Source organism: Aptenodytes forsteri, unplaced genomic scaffold (genome assembly GCF_000699145.1).
Source record: "Aptenodytes forsteri isolate BGI_AS27 unplaced genomic scaffold, ASM69914v1 Scaffold54, whole genome shotgun sequence".
In the NCBI taxonomy this organism is placed as follows: Eukaryota; Metazoa; Chordata; class Aves; order Sphenisciformes; family Spheniscidae; genus Aptenodytes; species Aptenodytes forsteri.
The window spans coordinates 4,136,493-4,149,616 of record NW_008796044.1 but is presented as its reverse complement, the minus strand read 5'-3'; positions in this window follow the sequence as shown (position 1 = coordinate 4,149,616).

The window sequence follows — 13,124 nt, the reverse complement described above, 5'->3', positions numbered from 1 at the left end:
GGTTTAACTGAAATTGCTAGCAGGGTCAGATCACCTTTTTATCTTCAGGCAATGGTTGGTTTTAAAATGCAGCTCCTCTGTTATTTTCTCTTTGTGATGTCAAGAGAAAATAATCATCTTGATAACATCAATTAAGTAATGCTTCTGAGATGATGCTGAAGTCTGGCATCATGATTTTCCCATGGCTTTTGAGCAGCAGTTATTGTGCAAGCACCATCTCCTCAGAAAGCATGAACAGGAGTCTAAGTAGTTTCTCAGGCTAGTGAAAAATGATAAAAGTACACTCATGTTCTTTATTAAATGTTTCCTTCTATGCATTTTGGGTCTGAGATTTTCAGCAAGATACCTGTATCCCAGGAAATACAGTAGGAACTGAACCTTAAATCCTTTGCAAAGCCCAGCATATGGTACAGTTTGGTTTTTGTTTCCAAAGTTCTTGGTGGAAATAACCAAGATAATTTTGTTCTATATCAGAATTGTCCTCATAAATATCTTGCTGGCTTTTGTCAGGCAATGCTGTCATCCTCTCTTATCCTTTTATTGATACTTTACAAAATATCCTCTTTCTCTCTTAACAACACAAAACTCTATAGAAATTACTCAAAAACTATCCTACACAAGGGTTTTATATTCCTCCTTTGTGATGTTTTGAAGTGCTATTACAGCGTACAGGAATTCTTTCAGATTTGTATTCTATTGATATTACAGAAGCGTGGCTGTCTACAGCAAGGTGGGAGAGTGTTGTACAAGGAGAGTGGTATGGCTGGGGGGGACACAGCAGGTGGGAAACAGCACGGCTCTACGGTCATCAGGATGCAGCAGAGGCTCTTTCTTTGCTCTCAATTTCTCCTACATATAGCAAGAGGAGAGGGATGCTTGCTAAAATAGCTTCTGCCAACTGAGCAGGGAGGAACCGAGAAGTCTGCTTAGCTTGTGGTCTATATGAGGTGCAGGAGGTGGTAAGGGCAAAACATGGGGTGTGAGATCGTGGTACCCCTCCTGTTATGTCTCCACAGTGCAAAGGTCAATTTATTATCACAGATGGCTTTGTCCACTCTCTGTGGGGATAGGAAGATTGTCCTCGCTTTCTGCAGGGTGGGTAAGGGCAATTTCTCCTTTTGTTTATAGCTAAAATTAGGTCTTGTGATGTAGAGTGTATTTCCCACTTCTCTGGACAGTGCCATCTCCTCTGCTTTATTTTTCAAAGCTACAGAAAGAATCTGAAGGGATAAAAGGAACACCATTTTTAAATAGGACCTTTGTGCTTTCAGGCTTTGCTACATCAGAAAAATATCTTCAGTGTAAAGATTTCCAGAACAGATGAAAATATTATTGAATCTCATCCCAGTTAGAAGAATGGTAGCAATACAGCAAAGCATTACATGACAGACTGAAACTTAGGCTATTCGAACTATGCACATATAATCAGCATCTCATCCAGAGGTACTGTACCCACATATCTGACAATGTTACAAAGGTGGCAGGTTTGCCTGAATCCTCAATCCCTACTGCCTTTTTTTCCTCAGTCTCAAACCAAAAATGTTCGTCTGAACACTGACCCTTTGTCATGTCAAATAAATGCCACAGATGCAGCAAATACTTGGTGGAAAGAAAACCACGTTTTACATTACCAATATTGTGAGAACAACATAATTATAGAATATTATAATTATAGAATAATTTAAGTTGCAAGGGACCCCAGAGGATCCTGCTTGAAGTTAGGACCAATTAGAGCACGTTGCTCAGACTTTGTTCAGTCAAGCTTTGAATAGCTCCAAGGTATAGAGAGTTTCCACAACCTCTCTGGACAATCTGTTCCAGTGTTTGATGATTCTCAGTGATTCCCCCCTCCCCCCCAGTATCAAAGCAGAATTTTTCCTGGTTGCAACTTGTGTCTGTCACCTTTAAGTGAATTTTCATCAATTCTGCATTTTCTAATAAATAAATGATTAAAATAAAAATAATCCTTTATAATCCTTGCAAAATGGATGCCTGGGTAAGCCTGGCTATGTGTTTGACTATAACACACTGTGGAAAGACTACTGGCTTGCAAGATCTCGAGTCACACTTGAACCAGGTAGGCTGATAGAGCACGGGTACGTTATCCTATGCAGGTGACTCTAGGAATAGGGCTGATCTCAGAAGATGTTTTCAAAAGACTTATGAATGGCTGCACTGTCCATCTCCAATCCTTTCAGTTCTAAGTTCATTAATGTGATTACCAGGATTTGCTGCCCTTAATAATGGTGAAGTACAATACTGACATAAAAGTAGTTCTGTATTCTTCAGAAATATACTGCTATTTGTTTAAACTCACTATTTGTTTTCTTTTCTGTGAAAGTCTTCCAATATAAATTTCATACTAAAGAAAAATCCGGTTTATTTCATAACTGCTTACTAAATCTGTCTTGAAATTAAGCAACAAATTATAGCATTGACTAATTAGAATTTACAAAATAATTTTTGTGCAAACTTAGCTCATTTTGCCCCTTGCATGTTGTAATACTTTTTCTTGCTCAACTGACAGCTGATCCTATTCCAGAGACTTCACTGCACTGCAATTCTTTTGCTTCTTTCAATCCCCTGTCGAATTCTTTATGTTGGTGCATTGAATAAAATACAAGTAATGCATGACCACATAACTAAAGAATGGATCCTAATATAGCTGGGAATCCTGGGTAACAGGAACACCCATGGTCATCTGTGTTATGTAAAAATAGTCCTAAATTGCAGACAACAAGGTCAAAATTTTAGCTCAAACAATGATCACCAAAGAATGCACAAAATAAACAGTGTTTAGAGAGTATAACCTATAAGCATTGCTTCAATTACAATAACAAGATTTTTTTTCATATGGAATAGAGTGAAAATCAGTTGAACTAAATTGCATGTTGATGTAAAGTAGCTCACCAATACACAGAGTTTGAGTTACAAATTGCACTTTTCATGTACCTGTAAAAAAAGTCCTTTCTCTGAACTTGGTAAAACTGCCTGAATATTTGTGAGTTTACCCTCTTTGCTTCTCTGCATTTTTTTAGTCAGCTTGTCACTTCTAGCTCGTGCATCTTGTGTAGCCACAGCTTTGATGGTTTTCGTCCTTGTGGTGTATTCAGTTTTTTCAAAGGCTGCTTTCTTGTTTATAGCTGCAGTTCATCAGGCCTGTGTGGCAAGCATGTAGACAGTATTTCTTCTCATGTATTTTTCAATTCTGTTTATTATTTCATTCAAATACTCAACTTCCCTAATTTGTCCTTTGAAAGAACTGTAGCATTCCAAAACATTTCTTCATATCATACATTTTCAATGAATTAACAATTGACATATGTAAATTAATTTTAGTTCATAAGACAGTAGAGTTCTAAGCACTGACTGGGATCTCTGAAATCTTTCCAAATTAATCCTTTCCTCCTCTGATATACTGAATAGATTGTTACCCAGTCATGCAAAATATATTCTACACAATGTTAGAAAATTGTGTACAATTATTAATTCAATTATGGGTTGGACAGCCAAGGGCTTATATCATCTCAGTTAATACAGCGCGCAGAATTTAGATCTGTGCATAGTTTTAAGGAGTTAATTTATGTGCATGACAGACTGAAGGCTTCATGAAATTGTGCATATTTCAGAAACTTTGTTTATGAAAAGTATATAACTATAATAATTTCTGACATTTTATAGGTCTTTGGGAAATGCTAAGAATAAATTTAATTGATGAGATATACCCACTCCCAAAATGTAAACGTCCTTTGATTTACTTTTTTGGATCATAGGGATAACTACTTAGGAGATGGAATCATATGGCAACCAACTAAGACCTTGCAGTGTGATACTACTAAATTATCAGTCTGTTTAATTAGTGACACACTTCCTCCTGCTAGAATCAAAATATAACTAGGATCCAGTTTAAAAAGTTCCACTTAGTTTGCCATACCTTGCTATTCGATATTTCACTCTCCTTTCAAGTGACTGCTGAAGTGATTTACTATGGATGTCTTTTTTTTTTTTTTCCTCCTCAGCAAAGAGATGATGTTTGTGAAACCTGGAATTTATTATTCAAATTGTAATTTGCTGATTGCAGCATGCTAATCCTTCCCAGGTTATAGAAATACAAATCCGCTTTGCACAGGGTAACAGTGTGAAATTACCAACATCTGGTAAGAAGCTCTTGGGGAGTTATCTTCATTTTCCTCAGATCTTCACAGGCATCTCTCCAATTCCTCTTCACTGGCTTTCTTTTTTATTGCTGTATCCTGCTTCCAGATTAGGTCAATATTGTAATACATTTTAAATTGATTATAACCAAATGGCTTTACTCTTTTTGACAATGTGATTTCCTGAACGTGCTAGAGAGACTGCACTACCTCACAGAGCTTTAATGTGAACTTTTGTTCATGCTTTGTCCTATGATGCTCCTGTTCTTGAAACACTTACATGGAGGATAATGACGTTTCTTACATTCGTTACAGAGGTTGAAAGGTCCTTAATGAAATGGGTCTCTTATTCATTACAAAGGCCTTTGGGATAAGTTAATTAGAGCAATTTAACATAAGATGCTATTGGACACATACCGTACATAAACTGCATAATACGTATAGGTTACATAACACTTTAACTGTTCTCGTATGTCAGTAAAATGCTGAAAGCAAAACCTCCAGCTTGTGGCCTTGAACACGGTTTTATTCTTTATAACCTTCCCCAATACATGTTTTATGAATAGTCAGGTTTCCATCTCTGCATGCATTGGACCTTTCTGGATCTTGCAGAAGTTCTCCCCGTGCCTGTCAGTGAGCTGTGCCACCCAGTACCACTGCGTTTTGATATCTGGTCCCCAGCAGTCACTATTTGAATTATGAATGCTGAGGGTCATTAGGTCCCTTGAAAAGCCCGTGCTGGCTCTGCCTGAACTTTGAATTAGTTCAAAGCCCACTTAGTCAGCTGAAAGACCACTTGATTTCAGCTTGGTTTGGGATACACCTTTTGAGCATATGAAAAATGTATGCATGTTCTGTACAAACTGCGTGTATATATTATTTTTTTCCTTTTGGGAGCATTTAAATCTTAAATCAATACCATGGAAGAAAATAAAATCAGCTGATTTCAATTCATCTCACAGACCTGACTTTCTGCTAGGACTCTTGCTTTGGTGGTTAACGATATGAAAAAGAAGAATGAAATTTGACGTGTGGGCCACCAGCCGCTTTAGTCAGAGAATGATCTACAGAAAAAATAGTCAGGAGCCTTTGGTGAAATATGTTGGTGTAGCTGTTACCCTTAGTGATAGATACAATAAGATTTAATTATCAAAACTTCACTTTTACAAGCAGTGCTTTCTTTCTTTAGCTTACACCTGAAATCTACATAGACTCCAAGCATTGAAAGCATTGGAAGATAATTCCTTTTTCTTTCCTTTTTTTTTTTTTTTTTCTGAAAGGGAAGCTGTATGTTTGGCTCCAATACTTTCTCAGATATGAAAGGTGATGCTAGTGAACACAAACAGTCATCCTTCAGACTAGAAAATATTTCTTTCCAGTGTTATGATTTCTTGATATTCAGAGAGAGTTCTATGCTGTAATCACTGCAAATACCAAAGCACCGCCTTTCTCATCTGTTGTTTTCAGCCCATGTAGTTCAGCAAGTCCTGAACAGCAATGACAGCTTCTTTGAATGTCAGGATTGTATACAAGGACAATACAGGTTTCAGCTGTGATGCATATGCAGAGGCAGAAGGCTTATCAAGACACACATATATGTGCTTAAGTAGAATCTGGAGTAGATGCTCTGTAAAAAGTAAAACCTGCAACAAAACCAAGATTTTGAAGGAGTTCAATTTTTTTAATGAGCCCAGATCCCTTATTTATGAATGTTTAGATTTTTCCCAGTGTGAGAGAGGCCACATGTCATATTTCCAGACAACTTGTTGGCTGACGATTTTTTCCAAGAAATACTGGCTTAAGAAGAGTGATTATTATGCACAGTAGGTATAAATGAATTATTTATCAAACGTGTTTTCATTCTTACTGAAAACACCACTGATCTGTTTTTCTAAGTGCTTTATTGTAGTAGTCATTTGCACACAAAGCAAGTCTTTACTTAAGTAAATGTTTATATACCACCATTTATATGAAAAATGAAAGATACATTACAAACAGAATTGATCCAGCTTTTTTTGATTATGTGCTTTTTTAGAAAAAGTATACCTGTCAGAAAAAAAAAGAAAGAAAAGCAGGTGTGGGAACAGATCTGTTTCAACAAAACACATGTCAAAAAAGTTGTCCAGATGGTGGGTGGGTAACAGCAGTTGCTGGCCCTGCTTCTGATAAGGGCTTTCTTTTGGGTCAACCGGATTTCGCTTCGGTATCCTGTCCAGCTTTTGCCTTCTCCTGGGTAGGAACCTTTCTGTCTCCCATATTGCAACTTTTTCATTCTTTATAAAAAGTAACTCTTAAGGATTAAATATTCATCCATGGAACTTCTGTGGACAACATGCTTATCAAGTTGGTCTCTCTAGTTAATAATTTAATTTTAAGTGGAAAAGCTGAAGTGCAGCACACTCAATAAAAGAATTTTTCTTTAGCTTCCTTGTCTCAAAGACAAAGAAGTACTTGATTCCGGGACTCTGGATTTCCTTGCTCACCAGACTGTTAGCTGTTCAGAGGCCTAAAGTACTTTTGTGAGAAATTTTGAAAGGTTTTGGTTTGTCTTTGCTTGGACTGGAAAAAACCTTTTGCTGCCCCATTCACTGTGCAATATTTTGAATGCATAAAAAGAGCAGTTAGTGAATAATCACTCTATTTTATAAAACTCACACAGATAACTTATTCTTAGCTTTCAGCACTAAAGGAATATTTTAACACTGAAACAATACGTTAGAATTTCAGCTTTTTAAGGAATCGTCTGGTGTGTGTCAGTCTCAGTCTTTTTATGTGGAAGTAATTCAAATAATGTTATAGACGTTAAAGGAGAAGACTTGAAGGCATTAAAAGGAATTGGGCAAATAGATTTTCATGTGTAAGAAATTTACTTAGAATGAATACTTGAAATTGAGTTGTCTGTCCTGAAGTTAGCACAGGCAAGGAGTATACTGTATTTATGCCAATTGTGCATGCCTCTTCAGGTGAGTTTGTGACAGGATTGGTTTTGGTGTATTTAGTGGTAGATCAGATAAGAATGAGGGGAATTGGGTAGGAAAGGCAAGAAGTAAGTCCAGATGTGAAACATCAAAAGCATTCAAACACAATATTCAAATATTCAAATTAGCAGCCATAAATCATTCTTCTATCTACCCTGCTATTTCACTGAATCTTGGACTCTGAAGAACAAAATACCTATGGGGGTAAAAAGGGAGAAGGGTGCTTTTAGCTCCTTAAGACTAATGCATTCTGGATGACTACTACTGCATGTTACCGAGTAAGGTGCAACTTAATCCTCTAGAGATCAGGGGACACCGAGACTATGAGCTTGTGAATATTAAGTCAAGGGAAAAAGGAACATAATGAAAAGAGTCAGTTTTGGTTTTATGGTTTTAATGCAATCAGAAAGATTCATCATGATCATAGGGGCTACATAAACCTTTTAGAAATGAAAGAATTAAACCTTTAAGTCTTCAAAGAAAAAAATTAACTCCATTTTCCTCTGAATAATTATAAATTAGGGAGAAGAATGGGAAGATCAACTCATTCACTTCCAGGCAAATGAGGGCCATTTGTGCTATTTGGAAGCACTGCTTGTGTTAAGGCAAGGAGAAAATTTGGCTTTGGAGGGGGAAAGGGGAAGATATTCAACCACCTTTGTCCCAGCTGTCCCTGGGGAGCCTCAGAGGCCACAGCTTGGTTTGGGCAGGGGGTTGGTGCTGGGGGGCGGGGGTGTCAGAGCCCTGACCCCAGATTTAGAAGACTGTCACACATGGGCGTGTGCATTCACAGAGTGAATTAAAACTAACCTTTTCCTTACAAAAAAATTAGTAGCCCAAAGGTCAGAATGTAGTAATAGGGAACTGCTTACATTTCAATTCCAGATGTTACATGGTGCTTTAAAGGGTAAAACCTAGGCAACAACCATAAAAACATTTACAGTTACACTAATTGACCCCTGCTGTGATTTGTAGTTCCACTAAACAGGAATGCAAAAAAACCAAACAAAAACCCCCATGCTCTAGAAAACTGTCAGCTGCTAAACATACATGAAAGGATTGTTTACCGGGGTTTTTTCACAAGCTGTCAGGCTGTAATAAGGAATCTGGAAAAGACAGATAACCCTTCCCCTGCAAAGTTGATTTTGGCTGTGAACTTTAGTGAAACAATTTGCCTCCTGGGCATTTTCAGATTGTGCAAAATCCCTTTTCTGCTAAAGTACTTACTAGCTATGCATAGACACATGCAGAGTGATCTCTGAGACTGAATGAGTTAACTGCAAACATGGACACAGTTTTTAAATCACAGCATGCTGCCTCTATTTTCTTGCAGAGAACTTATTCAAGCACAGTAATAAAACCAGACAATATGGAAAGAAGATTTTTGTTGCTCTGAGTTGTAAAGAAAAATGTAAGGAATTACTTCAGTGTGAGGAGAAAGGAAGCATCGCCTTCAATTGGTTAAGAATGAGCAATGGGTTTCTGAACTTGCATACGTCATGCAAGGAGGAATGAGGTGCAATCAAATGCTCTTATCTTTGAACTAGTCAGGACAAGGAACGAGCATAAAAGAACTGTTTTTTCTTGGAGTGTGATATTCCAGTTATGACGTAAATGATGATTTATAAAGCTGCTGAAAGTAAATGACAAATGGTAGTGGTGCGGTTGTCAAGGTGTTCGTTAATACTTACATGTGTGTCAGCTATAGTAAAAAGATCAGAGTTCATTGTTCTAATAGGGAAGATTTCCAAAAACAACTGTCAGCTGATTTCTGACACCTGCAAGAAGACAATTAAACTAAATTGAGGACATTCTCGGGAGGTTTATAGAGCTGATATTATGCACTGTAAAAAAATATCCAAAAGAAACTTGACACTAGTTGAAACCTGACACTAGCAACTTAACTTGGAGAGAGCAAAAATTACAAACATCGGTAGGCATTCAAAGAATAATGAAGTTTGTAGTATCCCTTGGGAGTAAAAATAACCTAACAGGGGTCTGCATGTCAGCAACTAACCTGCAGTGTTTTTCCTAAAAGAATATGGTTTTTTTCATCATCTTCACCTCAAGAACCATTTTTTCCTTGTTATAAAAAGAATCAGTGTGAATCACGTGCGCATAGAAATATACACCACAAGAGAACCTACTGCAAGAGAAAATCATCAAGGATTTACCCATGGTAAAAAGAAAACCAAAACAAGCAAAAAAATAAATACTTATTGCCAAGAAAGTTTACATGTCCAGAAAAATACAGCAATCATAGACATTGCAGAATGTCACATAGCTAAATAGTGTATGACTTTTGTACTGTACATGTAGATTGAGGTGGTCTGGAATGAGACTGCACTACTTCTGCACTTTCTGGGTGTGAATGTCTAAGGTACAAACGGGAAAAGTACAGGGATGTGCACAGTGCCAGACATTCTTTTTGGAGGGGGAAAATTAGGACACTGTTCATTTCACATATGAAATGGTGAATATAACTTAGATTTGGTAGCGGTTATGGAAGAAAGCTTGGTGGTCTTTCTTTTGTCCGTGCACAGCATTTTCTGCAGTCTTTGTTAAAATGAAATTTCTTTCCCTTGTGTAGCTCTCTAAATGTGAAAACACCAAGAGAGTTCAAGTAATTTGCTAAACAAGTACAGGCTGAAATACGAAGCTTTACTTTTGCCAGACAGGAACACCTAATAACCCTGAGGATGCGGTTTGCACCAAGGGTCAAAAATGATAACAAACTTTTTCTCCCACTGTCTCTGGAAACCTTATGACTTAACACAGATGCAATGCCTGGACATTTTCCCAGGAAGGCTCAAGTAAAATTATTTATTGCAAATAAAAAGAACAAAGGGTTATCTATCTCCTGCACATAAATTTAGGTCTGATGGGATGAATAAACTTAGGGCAGTAGAAAATTCCTATGCCAAAATGCAAACTGAAGGAAGAGTTAATTAAAAAACAGACTGAAGATTTAATGATGTAAGAAAATAATGTAAATATTATCATCTTCTGTAATTTTTTCTAACACAAGCTACAGGATAATATATGATAATCTGAAGCAGGACGACTTAAGCATTTTTCATTCAGGAGACGGTTTTAGAAGGGAGAGTCTAACCACCTACAAATGTAGAGTAAATCCATTAAAGGATTTTCACACAACAGAATGCATCTTAAAAAGAGAGCTGGTTAAGCAGGACGACTTAAGCATTTTTCATTCAGGAGACGGTTTTAGAAGGGAGAGTCTAACCACCTACAAATGTAGAGTAAATCCATTAAAGGATTTTCACACAACAGAATGCATCTTAAAAAGAGAGCTGGTTGCGTGCTGGACTCCGTTCCAAGAGCTCAATATATGGCAACAGTAATAAAAAAAGAGAGTTTAGAATGATCAAAAAAATACTGGTTCATTCAATCTGTACCATTGTGTTGAGGATCATTCTCTGCTTTTCTTAGGTTTTTACCTATTTCTTGATATACTACTTCTAGCCAATTTTCCTTCCACCTTTTACCTAAAAGCATCATTTTCATTGTCAGAAGGATTTCCTTTGATAGTAGGGAACTTCTACAATAGTTACACTGGAATGCGTGATGGTTTATTCAGCTTCAGAGGTGTGAGGAAGAAGGTAGACACATGCTGTAATTTTAACTTGCCCTGTCAATAGGTTTAATAATATAAAATATTTATATATTCTGAGCGGTTCTTCAGTTTGTGCTCATTATTTGATACAGTTGTGCAAATGCCTACAAATGTCTGGGAATTGGTATTCATTCCTGCACTGACATAACGTTATAATTTCCTAAGTCAGTACTTCCTTGTTATAAGGAAATAAGCACTTCTTGCCACCTTTTGTGGGCTACACACCAAAGTGCGTTTACCTATTGTGAAGTTATTCTGAAACTGTTTGATGAATACTTGCAATTTACTGTAAACATTTGTGGAAAACAGAAACAGTTCCAAGGAATTAGGACAGAATGAAGCTTACTCGGATTTCCCACTTTTATTCTTTTCTCTACTATTTTAGGTTTGCTGTAAGTGTATCAGTGGTTTGGGATGTCCAGACAGAAGAGCCTTTGTAAAATTGCCAGTCAGCTTAACATCCAGAGCCACCAGATTACTAGCTTAGAGCCACAACGGGTTAGTAACTCACAGTACTGCATGAGTGAATGACAACATGGCACTTAACATGCACATTCATAAATATAAAGTGGTATACATTGCAAAAATAATCCTTATTTCACTCTTTCAGTAATGGGCTCTGAGTTTACTGTGCTATACAGGAATGAAGTAACAAAAATTTCTGTGATTACGTTAGTGCAGAACTCAACAGCTCTCAAATGAGTTATTCGAAGCTAAGAGTTATTAGGGAAGGAATAGAGAAGATAATGTCATCATTATTGCACTATAAAGTTCCATACTATGCCTGCATCCAGAATGCTTTGTACAGGCACGGATAAAGTAAAGTTTGTGTATAAGAATGTAGTGATTACTGAAAAGGAGTAGAGAAGAGCAGCAAGGAAATATAGACTCAACTAAGGTAAGGATTCTTCAGCCTGCAGAAGGGATGGGCACTACGATAGAGATTTATGCGGTCAAGAGAGATATGAGGAACCAAAGGGACCAAACCATTTCCAGTCACTCCCAATGAAAGACTTGAGGGCAAGGTGTTAAACGAAGCAAACCCATAGCAAAATTGAAAATGATCATAAGCAAATACTTTTTCATACAACAGGTAGCTAAGCTGTGAAACTCATTGATGCAGAGTGTTGTGCATGTTAAATGTAGATGTGGGCTCAGAAAACAGTTGAACAAATTTGTGGAAGGAAAAATCCATTGAGGGTATTTAGAATAATATTTCTAGGTCAGAAAGTCACACAGAAATTGATGGACTATGTTTCCGCACAGATGCCCAGTTCTCTTCCTCTTTCTTGGATAGTCTTTTTGTGTGTGCCAGAATGGAGCAGTTTTTAAGATCATATGCAAAAAATTTTCCAGGCAGGGCAGAAAAACTTAATAATAACCTAACCGTGAAAAAGCTCACCATGGTGCACACGTAGACATTTCAGCACAAACTGAAATCCCCGCACTTTGGTGGTGAAATCTTAACGTGCACCAAAAGTGCATGTGCTTTTAAAAAGTGGGACATTTCCCTTTTGAAAACACAGATAGCTGCCAGATATGCTAATCTTCCATTTGTGAGAATTGGTATTATGTTTACTTCCTCCAATCTCACATTTTCTTCCTACGTACTGCTGTAAGACTTCTCAGTCCTGCCAATTTCACTTTAATCCAAGTTCCGCGTGTTTTGTTATGCATTTCTATCAGGTAGGCTTCTCTTAATCTCTCTTCCACACTACTTTCGTGTGGTACTAGCCTGAACTTTTTAAGCTTCTCATGTTGATATGATTGTATTTCCCTTTTTTTATTTTTAGTTGGACTCTTAGACTATAAACATTGTATACTGATTTTCTTTACTTGCCCTCCCCGCAATGTGAAATTTGAAATTAAAAGTGTTAAGAAGGAAAAGTAAATGACCAGATGACCATCTGCTGAAAATTTATCAGAATAAATTTTCTTACTGAATTATATTAATTTTAGAACTGCCAGCATTTAAGAATAGCTTCAAATGGACATTATACATTAGTGCCAACACCACATTCGGCTCACAGTGAAAGAAAGAGTGAAACTTGCACATGAACTTGTGCTAATTCTGCCTTGCTGGGTTTTCCTTTCAGAATGACTCAATGGAGAAGCACTGCTGTGGCTGCATTTTATAGGACTTTTTCTGCACAACAGGAAGGCTAAAACTGACTTTTCAGGAAAGAACAGATTCGCTCAAGCTCAACTCTGTTCTTCAAAAAAGCTGAAAGAGTGCAATCTGGAGTCTTTGTTTCACTTGCTCATGAGCTCTGCTGCTTTCAGTTAAGCTCTTTCTCAAATCCAGATTCGCTGTTATTCATCCCCCTTGTCTCCTACCTTGTTTTCCAAAATCATATA